Source organism: Cinclus cinclus, chromosome 5 (genome assembly GCF_963662255.1).
Source record: "Cinclus cinclus chromosome 5, bCinCin1.1, whole genome shotgun sequence".
Lineage (NCBI taxonomy): Eukaryota > Metazoa > Chordata > Aves > Passeriformes > Cinclidae > Cinclus > Cinclus cinclus.
In genome coordinates this window covers 46,700,056-46,710,390 of record NC_085050.1, presented here as the reverse complement: position 1 = coordinate 46,710,390, position 10,335 = coordinate 46,700,056, and positions in this window count along the sequence as shown.

Here is a 10,335-nt window from a genome sequence, read left to right as displayed (position 1 = left end):
CCTAAAGAATCAGAGCCTTTTTGCCTGGGAACAACAACACACTGTGGAGTGGGAAGCAGGGATGAATGGGTGGCTGGTTCTCTTCAGGAGCAAGGGCAATTCACATAATGCTTCTTTGCAAGGGAGAAAATAAAGAAGATTTTTCAAAAGTTGCAGGCTTCTTTTACTCTTCCACCCCAACACGAGGCAGAGATGAGCTGCCCTGCTCCTGACATCAGTTCTTCAGCCCTTGGAGAAGCAGTAAGTTTGGGACACTTGGAGAGAGCCCAGCATCAGCGTACCTGAGACAGGATGTCACTAGCTGAGCTACTCGCCTCCCACCTCTAACAAGGAGAAATTCATGAGCACCTTCTTCCAGACACAGTCTGCTCTACTGGGGAATTGTAATTGCCCAGGTTTTTCTTGACACTCTGTGTACTTCCTGTGAATCTTTTCCAGGTTTAACACCTGGATTTTTCTTTTTTTTTTAATGTTTGGCTATGGGTGCTGCTGATGGGAGGGAATAGTTCATTGGCTGGGCCCCCATTTCCAGTGAATTTCCCCGATACCCTTAGGGAGGAGGCTGTGCATGTCCCTGCCTGCTGCAAGAATGTGGGTTGGCTTCAGCTGCGACTCTTGGCAATTTTTTATACACTGGCTTTTGTTGTAATGCACGTTTATGGTTTTGTGTTGCACTGAGGATGGTTTGTTCTGTTTCCCCTCTCAGTTTGTAGCGTGGTTCTCTGCTTCCCTTACTCCCTCCCTTTTCCCCCTGGCCAGCCCTGAGTGGCTGTGACCTGGGGTTCCTCTGCCCCTGAGTTGGGGTTGAAAATACCCCACGTTTGCCATGCTCGCTCTCTTCTCCCTGGAACTCTTCAGGACAATAAACTTGGATCATCCCAGGAAGGAGATCCTCCTCTAATCTTTTGCCTTTGTCCATGCCGGATAAAAATCTCCAATCTCTCTGACCCCAGCTAGCCAAGGCAGGTCAGAGAGACCAGGGGAAATCCTACAGTTGGCGCCCAACGTGGGGCTTTCTCACGGAAGTTTGAGAGCCTCATGCTCTGGCTGGAGTCCTATCTAAGGATTCATTAAGCCTTTTGGATTGCTCAGCTCCTTTCTAGCACGAAATTGCTTTCTGCGCAATATTCTGACAGAAAGGGACAAACTGGTAGCTTGTTTTTGAGCCAAGCAAGTCAGTTTGGGACAAAGGACTTCGATTTGCAGCAGCTTGGACGACCCAGGCGTCCAGGAAGGGGTGAGTGACTCTTGCAGCTGGCAGGGACCCCAAAAGGACCCCAGTGATGGGGTGGTGCAGCTGGTGCTGCAGCAGAGCTGGGGGGGGGGGGGGGGGGGGGTCAGCCAGTCCACCTGTGTGGCAGTAGAGCCAGCGCATGGCCCCTTCTAACCCGGGGTTAGGGGGGAACAGCTGCTTGTTTTCTGGTTTTTCTGACTACAAGAAAAGGTAGATTGTTTGCGTAGTTTGCATTTATGGGCTCTCAGTTGTCTACCAAACAGAGGAGTTTATATTCCCAAATTCAGGAAATTTTACATAGTGGAAATGTTAGAACTTCTAAAGGATGTTTGAAGCATTTTGTGTGTTGGCTATCTATTCAGTTCCCTCAGTTTACCCTGCAAAATGTAAATTCAAGCTCCTCTTGGGACGAAATTGGGGCTCTTTTAACATCAAAAATAGGAGATGGAATCACTTTCTCAGTTCCTCCCAATATTCCTAAAAAGTTCACAAAGAATTGATTAAGAGAGTACTGAAAAGACAGCCACAGAAAACCCCTCTGACTTTCCCTACCCCTTCTCCTCTCTCCCCCTCTGCCCCTGAATTGAAAAGGACACATGGGTCTCCCCAAGATGTGCAGGAAGCCTGGCATAACCTTAATTTCCCAGAACAGTATTCAGGCCACGTGGCCGATCCCCTGAAGGTCTCTGAACACCAGCGGGGAGTCCACCATGGCGGTGGCCACGTGTTTGATCCCCCAGGTTACCTTCCACCTTCCCAAAATTCCTATTTCCCGCTTGTACCCACCCCTAACCCTTTCTCCTCCAATAACCCTTTCCGTTCCCTCGGACCCGCCCCCTCTCTCCTCCAGGTACCCGCCCTGCATGACGTCACCCTGCGGCCCCGCCCCCAGGTGTTGCAATCCCGGTTCCCACCGTCCCCCCTCCCACCCAGGTGGCTCCGGCCCCTCCCCTACTGAGGTTTCCCGTGCTTGGCCTCAGGGTTGCCACGGGAACGGGGTCGGGGAAGAAGGAGCGTGCCCTCCGAGCCGCCACAGGGAGCAGGGTGGGACCATCCCCTCTCACACACCCTGCGGGGCGGGGACAATTGTCCCTCCGGATTCCCAAGCGGAGGAAATAAAGCCATTCTCGGTCCATGCGGCAGGCGGGAGTTGGCAGCCTCCGGGTCCGGTGTGGGGGGAACGGCCAGCAGCTCCCGGAACCCTACGGGGATGGGGGGGAACGGGTCCTCCTCCGAGCTGCCGCGAGTGTGGGGCCGGGCGAGGGGGGTACCCACCCCCCGGCTCCCATGCGGGGTGGGGTGAAACCCTTCCCGGTTCCCCAGGGAGGGAATCCTCTCCTCCCCAGATTGCCGCGGCTGCGGGGCAGGGAGTAGCCTTGCTCCGGGCTGCCCTGGGGGTGCCGACACTGGCCATGTCCACCCTGCTGGGAAGGGGTGGCCCTGCTCCCGGCTGCCTGGGGGGGTCTGGGGGGCACCGGGGGCGTGTCCCACCTCCCAACCCTCCTGGGTGTGGGGGGGTGGGGGGAAACCCTGGGAATCAGGAACCCGGGGATCAGAACCTGGAACAAAAATACATACCATCGGTTGCTCCTGTTAGATATGCAGGAAGGAGAAATTAAATTAGGCAATTCCAATTTTTTTCATATCAAACTTTTAGGGAACTTTGCAAAATTCAAAAAGAATTTGGCCGTAATAGTGAAATCTTTAAAGGGATGTTGAAAGCTACCCTAACATCCAATGAAGTAGTTCCAGCTGATCTTCGAGATCTTTTCAAGTGTCTCCTGAGCCCCTCAGAGTTTGATATGTGGGAAAACATTTGGAAGAGATTTCTGAAGGGATTGCTAAAGGAACTTATACAAGATAGCCAAAACGCAGTAGACACAGATGGAAGTCCCATAACTTTAGATCATTTATGTGGGGAAGGGGAGTGGTCTAACCCTGACAATCAAGTCAGAGTACTAGCAATATCTAACAAAAATCTGTGAAGTAGCAGAAAAGGTTTTTAACCAGCTGCCTACTTCAGAGACCATGGGTAGTCACACTAATGTTAAACAGTTTGCTTCTGAGCCCTTTTTACAGTTTGTTGATAGCCTTGGAGAACAGATCCGAAGACAAGTGCAGAATCCCTTAGCACAAGAGGAACTCATTAAGGAATTGGCTCAGAGAAATGCTCATGAGGCCTGTCACAGAGTGATCCTGGGCCTGCCTCCAATGGCTGCACCAACTTTACCAGAGATTATAGAGGCATGCACCAGGAACTCCGCAGAGCTGTTTAGTGGACCAGAAAGAAAGCTTGGACTGCCAAACCCAAGAACTGCAACAGCTGTGACATCAGGAGTAAAGCAGCAGCCCATGACACCAGAACAGCTTCAGCACATCATCTGCTTCCACTGCAGAAACCCAGGACACTTTGCCAAAGACTGTCCACAAAGCCAACAACAAAACAAACTCAACCAACAACAAAACTAAATTTAAAGTGCGTACACGCAAATGACATAACTGTGCACAAAGATATAAATGCAGCAGGCTCCACACTGGCAGAAGCCTCTCTCTTGACCAAAAAGGGGGAGGAAGGGAAACAGGGTGTGGGAATGCCACATGAATGTTTGTTTAAAAAGGCTAAGCAGCCGCAAGGCTGTTTTAGGCTTATAACTACCAAAGGTTTTCATTTCAGGTCTACTGACTGGACAGTCATTGCAGTGCACCTGCCAGACAACTTATAGGATGTGATGTTAAACCACAGGGAACTGGACAGTGAGTATTTTGTTACTGGGGGACACAGCACACACACCCCTGGAGACTGAGGTGGCTCCCATGACCATCAAGGGAGACATAAGTAGCCTCATTCTCCTGGCAAGATGCCCTCAGCCACCATTCTATCTGGCTGAGGGGCAAATCGTTGCCCAGGCAATTCCTATTCCAGCAGAGATCCCAGTAGATGGAAAATCACCTGAAGTCTACTGGGCAGAAGTGGTGGGTGAGGACAAACCCTCTGTGGCATGCAACCTAACCCGTGGATCAGATCATCTCCATGTGGAAGGGATGCTCGACACAGGGGCAGATGTGACGATCATACCTGAAAGGATGTGGCTGTCACATTGGGACCTGCAATCTGTGGCAGGCAAAATCCAGGGTATAGGAGGAATGAAATTGGCAAAAGTCTCAAAAAACATTGAGCAGTTTGAGGGACTGGACGGAAAATTGGCCAGTGTCCATCCATTTGTTACAGACTATAAGTGCCCCCTATGGGGGAGATACACCATGTCCCAGTGGGGGGTCAAATTAGTTATTCCTAAAACACCCCAGGATTTTTAATGGTGGCCACTGTAGAGTGCCCTACCCAAAAGTTAACATGGCTGGATGACACTCCAATTTGGGTAAACCAGTGGCCGCTTAGCAAGGAGAAGCTTGAGGCGCTTGAAGAGCTTGTAGAGGAGCAATTGGCAAAGGGCCACATAGAGAGAACAACTAGCCCTTGGAATTCCCCGGTCTTTGTGATAAAGAAACCAGGGAAAGACAAGTGGCGGCTTCTCCATGATCTCCGGGAGAGAAACAAAATAACTGAGGACATGGGGTCACTCCAACCTGGGATGCCTTCTCCAACAAAGCTTCCCCAAAATTGGCAACTGGCTGTCCTGGACATCAAGGACTGTTTCTTCCAAATTCCCCTCCACCCAAAGGATGGCCCACAGTTTGCTGTCTTGGTCCCCACCACCAATCGAGTAGCCCCAGTGAAAAGGTACCACTGGAAAGTCCTTCCCCAGGGAATGAAGTGCAGTCCCTCCATCTGTCAGTGGTATGTAGCTTCGTTGCTTTGCCCAGTGCGTGCCAAAAAGGGGGAGGCCATTATCCTACACTACATGGATGATGTGCTTGTGTGTGCCCCCAATGACACTATACTCCAAGACACATTTGACGTAGTAGTTAAAGTTTTAACCTCTGCTGGATTTCAATTGCAGGAGGACAGGGTCCAAACTGTGACACCTTGGAGGTACCTGGGCTTGGAAATAACTGCGCAGACCATTGTGCCGCAAAGATTGGTAATTAATAACAATCCAAAAACTCTAGCAGATCTCCATTTCTTGTGTGGGTCTTTGAACTGGGTCAGGCCCTGGCTAGGCCTCACCAGTGAGGACCTAGGCCCCCTCCTCAATTTATTAAAGGGGGAGAGAGAGCTGGATTCTCCCAGAGAACTGACCCCAGAGGCAAAAACAGTCATAGAAAAAGCAGAAAAGGCTTTGGCCACAAGGCAAGCTCACCGGTGTCATCCCTAGCTGCCCTTTAAATTTATTGTCCTGTGAAAGCTGCTACACCTGCACGGTTTGATATTCCAGTGGATCAAAGGGCAGAAAGATTCACTTTCAGTCATAGAGTGGATTTTAATTTCATGTGCAAGACCCAAACCCATTACTAAGCCACAGGAGCTGATAGCTCAGCTGATTGAAAAAGCAAGAGTAAGACTGTGTGAGCTGGCTGGTTGTGACTTTGCATGTATTCACCTCCTGGTCAAGCTTTCAAAGGAGGGGAAGAACTCTCCCAAGAAACTGACCAAAGAAATGTTTGAGCACCTACTTCAGAGCAATGCCAACCAAGCAGTTATCTCTGGATAGCTACAGTGGACAAACACCAGTCCACGCCCCAGCTCACAAACTGTTTAATAAGGAATTCCACCTCATTCCTTGTGAGAAAAGGAGCCTTAGGCCACTCAAAGCTCTCACAGTGTTCACTGATGCATCTGGAGCATCCCACAAGTCGGTGATGACTTGGAGAAATCCACAAACTCAAGATTGGGAAGCTGAGGTTGAGTTTGTGGAGGGTTCACCCCAGATAGCAGAACTGGCCACAGCTGTGAGAGCCTTTGAGAAGTTCTCAGAGCCAATTAACTCGGTAACTGATTCAGCCTATGTAGCTGGGGTGGTATCCAGAGCAGAGCAGGCAGTTCTCAAGGACATCGAGAATGAGCAGCTCTTCAGGTTGCTCTCCAGACTAATCTATTTAGTTTTGCATAGAGAGCACCCGTTCTATGTGATGCATGTAAGGTCACACACCGATCTGCCAGGCGAAATCGCAGAAGGGAATCATAAGGCAGACTCCCTTGCTGCCCCAGCTGAGAAAGCACACCTCCCTAACATCTTCCAACAGGCAAAGCTGAGCCACCAGCAGTACCATCAGAATGTGCCGGGTCTGATCCGTCAGTTCCAGCTAACACAGAGTCAGGCTCAAGCCATTGTGGCCACCTGTCCCAGCTGCCAACTCCAGGCCATGCCTTCACTGGGTATGGGGGTTAACCCCCGAGGCCTTGGCAGCTGTGAGGTGTGGCAGACAGACATCACACACATTCCCAGTTTTGGTCACCTCAAATATGTACATGTAAGCATTGATATTTATTCAGGTGCAGTTTATGCCTCTGCCCATGCAGGAGAAAGGGCTGTACATTCTAAACACCTAGTGCAAGCCTTTTCAGTGCTGGGGATCCCTAAAGAAATCAAAACAGACAATGGCCCACCGTACACATCCAAGGAGTTCCTGGAGTTTGTCCAGCAGTGGGGAGTGGAACATAAAACTGGCATCATCCCCAACTCCCCCACAGGCCAAGGTGTGATTGAGCGTACCCACCAGATGCTCAAACAGGTCCTGGCTAGACAGAGCAGTCCAACTGTGTGGATGTCTCCACAGCAGAAGCTCCGTAAAGCCATGTTTACTATCAATTTTCTGAACTGTTCTTTTGAAAATATGAGTCCACCTGTGGTTTGTCACTTTAACAGTGGCAGTCAATTCAAACTGTGCCAGTGTCCACCAGTTTTGATCAGGGACCCAGAAACTTGGGAAACCAAAGGTCCCTATGACCTTGTTACCTGGGGGCGTGGTTATGCATGTGTATCCACCCCCTCAGGCCCTCAGTGGATTCCCCAGAGGTGGGTGAAACCTTTTGTCCCCAAACATCCAGCTCCAGCAGAAGGGGATGAGAAGCAAGTTTTAATTGCTTCAAAAAGAAGACGCTGCCAAGAAGAAAACATCTCCTTGGAATATGGTTTACCTCTAGCAAGGACACCAACATTTAATATACTTTAAAATATGTTTGCTTTTTCCTTTTAGAAAAACCTACCTTCCACTCATCCCAGTGATGAACCTTATCCAATACTGCCATATTCTGAATCAGAATGAAACCAATGCCTTTCTTCTAACTTATTAAACAAAAAAGGGGGAGATGTTGTAATGCACGTTTATGGTTTTGTGTTGCACTGAAGATGGTTTGTTCTGTTTCCCCTCTCGGTTTGTAGCGTGGTTCTCTGCTTCCCTTAATCCCTCCCTTTTCCCCCTGGCCAGCCCTGAGTGGCTGTGACCTGGGGTTCCTCCGCCCCCTGAGTTGGGGTTGAAAATACCCCACGTTTGCCATGCTCGCTCTCTTCTCCCTGGAACTCTTCAGGACAATAAACTTGGATCATCCCGGGAAGGAGAGCCTCCTCTAATCTTTGACTTTGTCCATGCCAGACAAAAAATCCCCTATCTTTCTGAACCCAGCTAGCCGAGGCTAGTCAGAAAGACCAGGGGAAATCTGACAGGCTTTCTTGCATCTGACTTTTGGGTTCACTTCTGTCCTGGTTTGAAAGACAGGTGTTTGCCAAGGAAAGCAGAAGCTTCCCCTTGGACTGAAAGAAAACCGTGGTTCTTCCGATTATTATAATTTTGGAATTAAGAGAGCTCTCAGGCAAAGATATGGGGGTAGGAATAACAGTTCTTTACTAGTATATCTAACAAGACAAACAAGAACAACAACAGCTATGAAATTACCCACAAACAGAACAGTAACTCAGTCCCAGTGTTTTTTGGCTGCAGGCACCTTTTCCCTGAGCTGCAGTTCCCGGTGCTGGGGGCGGGCAGGTCCCGCAGAGCCGCAAGAGGGCTGGGGGTGATGGCAGCGCTGTCCCAGGGGGAGAGAGAGATGGAGAGAGAGCCCTCCGCTCATGGTGTTGGTCCTGGTGCTCAGCAGAGTGCTGGATGGTGGTAGTTCACAGCGAGAAGACAGCCGGGCAGGGTCCGATAGTGGTTTCCCAACGCTGGGATGGGACAGAGAGGCAGGAGGTGGCGATCGTCCTTCTCGTTCGAACTCTGCAGGGGAAATTGGGGCCGAGGCCCAGCCTTCCGCTTCCCCTTCTGGCTGTTTGAATCTCGCGGGGCTTACTTCTTCCTTCCCGTCCCCTCCCCCTTGTCACCAGGGCCCAGTCAACAGGTATCTTAGCATGACAATGGGGAAAATCCCACAGAGGAAAAAAGGGAGAGAACTAACCCTCAACATTATCCACCCTGAATTTTCCCCTACCATCATGCCAAATCAAATTAAAATCTTCAAATTATAGACATCCATACAGTTACAGATACAGGCACAGTATTGTGGGTAGTTCACCCTAAAACAAGGTCTCCTTGGGGTATGCATCGGGTCTTTCCATCCCTTTGCATCACCCACCAGGTACAACCTGGCCCTTGAGCAAAGACCACCCCTGTCTTTGCTGGAGGCAGAGTTCACCCAAACAGTTTTTCCTAGCATACCTCTCATATGCACCACTGGAACCTTGTCCCCATCTGGTGTTCTCAAGGGCTCAGACTGGGCAGGGCCTGCTCGATTAGTGGAACCTCGGGTGTTCACTAACCATGTGGCCTTTGGTAGATTAATCTCCCAGTTCTTGAAAGTCCCCCCACCCAGTGCCTTCAAGGTGGTTTTAAGCAGTCCATTGCACCGTTCCACTTTCCCAGCGGCTGGTGTGTGATAAGGAATGTGGTACACCCACTCGATGCCGTGTTCTCTGGCCCAGGTGTTTATGAGGCTGTTCTTGAAATGAGTCCCATTGTCTGACTCAATTCTCTCAGGGGTACCATGTCTCCAAAGGACTTGCTTTTCCAGGCCCAGGATGGTGTTGCGGGCAGTGGTGTGAGGCACAGGGTAGGTCTCCAACCATCCGGTGGTGGCTTCCACCATGGTCAGCACGTAGCGCTTGCCTTGGCGTGTCTGAGGCAGTGTGATGTAGTCAATCTGCCAGGCCTCCCCATACTTATATTTGGACCACCGCCCCCCATACCAGAGGGGCTTCACTCGCTTGGCTTGCTTGATGGCAGCACACGTCTCACAGTCATGGATAACCTGGGAAATACTGTCCATGGTGAGATCCACCCCTCGGTCTCGTGCCCACTTATAGGTAGCATCTCTGCCTTGGTGACCTGAGGCATTGTGGGCCCATCGAGCCAGAAACAACTCTCCCTTGTGTTGCCAGTCTAAGTCTATCTGTGACACCTCTATCCTTGCAGCCTGATCTACTTGCTCATTGTGTTGGTGCTCCTCATTAGCCCGACTCTTGGGGACATGGGTATCTACATGACGGACTTTTACGGGGAGCTTCTCTACCCGAGTGGCAATGTCTTTCCACTCATCAGCAGCCCAGATTGGTTTTCCCCTATGTTGCCAGTTAGCTTTTTTCCATCTTTCCAGCCAGCCCCACAGAGCATCGGCTACCATCCATGAATCAGTGTAAAGGTAAAGCTTTGGCCACTTCTCTCTTTCAGCAATGTCCAGGGCCAGCTGAACGGCTTTGAGTTCAGCAAGTTGACTTGATCCACCTTCTCCTTCAGTAGATTGTGCAACCTGTCGTGTGGGGCTCCATACGGCTGCTTTCCACTTCCGGTTCATCCCCACGATGCGACAGGAACCGTCAGTGAAAAGAGCGTAGCGAGTTTCATCTGCTGGCAGTTGGTTGTATGGCGGGGCTTCATCAGCCCGGGTCACTTGTTCTTGCTCCTCTTCATCGGCAAGACCAAAATTTTCACCTTCTGGCCAGTTTGTAATTATTTCCAAAATCCCAGGGCGATTTGGGTTTCCGATACGGGTGCGCTGTGTGATGAGGGCGATCCACTTGCTCCATGTGGCATCGGTGACATGGTGGGTAGAGGGGTCCTTCCCTTTAAACATCCACCCCAGCACTGGTAGTCGGGGTGCCAGGAGGAGCTGTGCTTCTGTGCCAATCACCTCTGAGGCAGCTTGAACTCCTTCATAAGCAGCCAAGATCTCCTTCTCTGTTGGGGTGTAGTTGGCTTCAGACCCTCTGTAACTT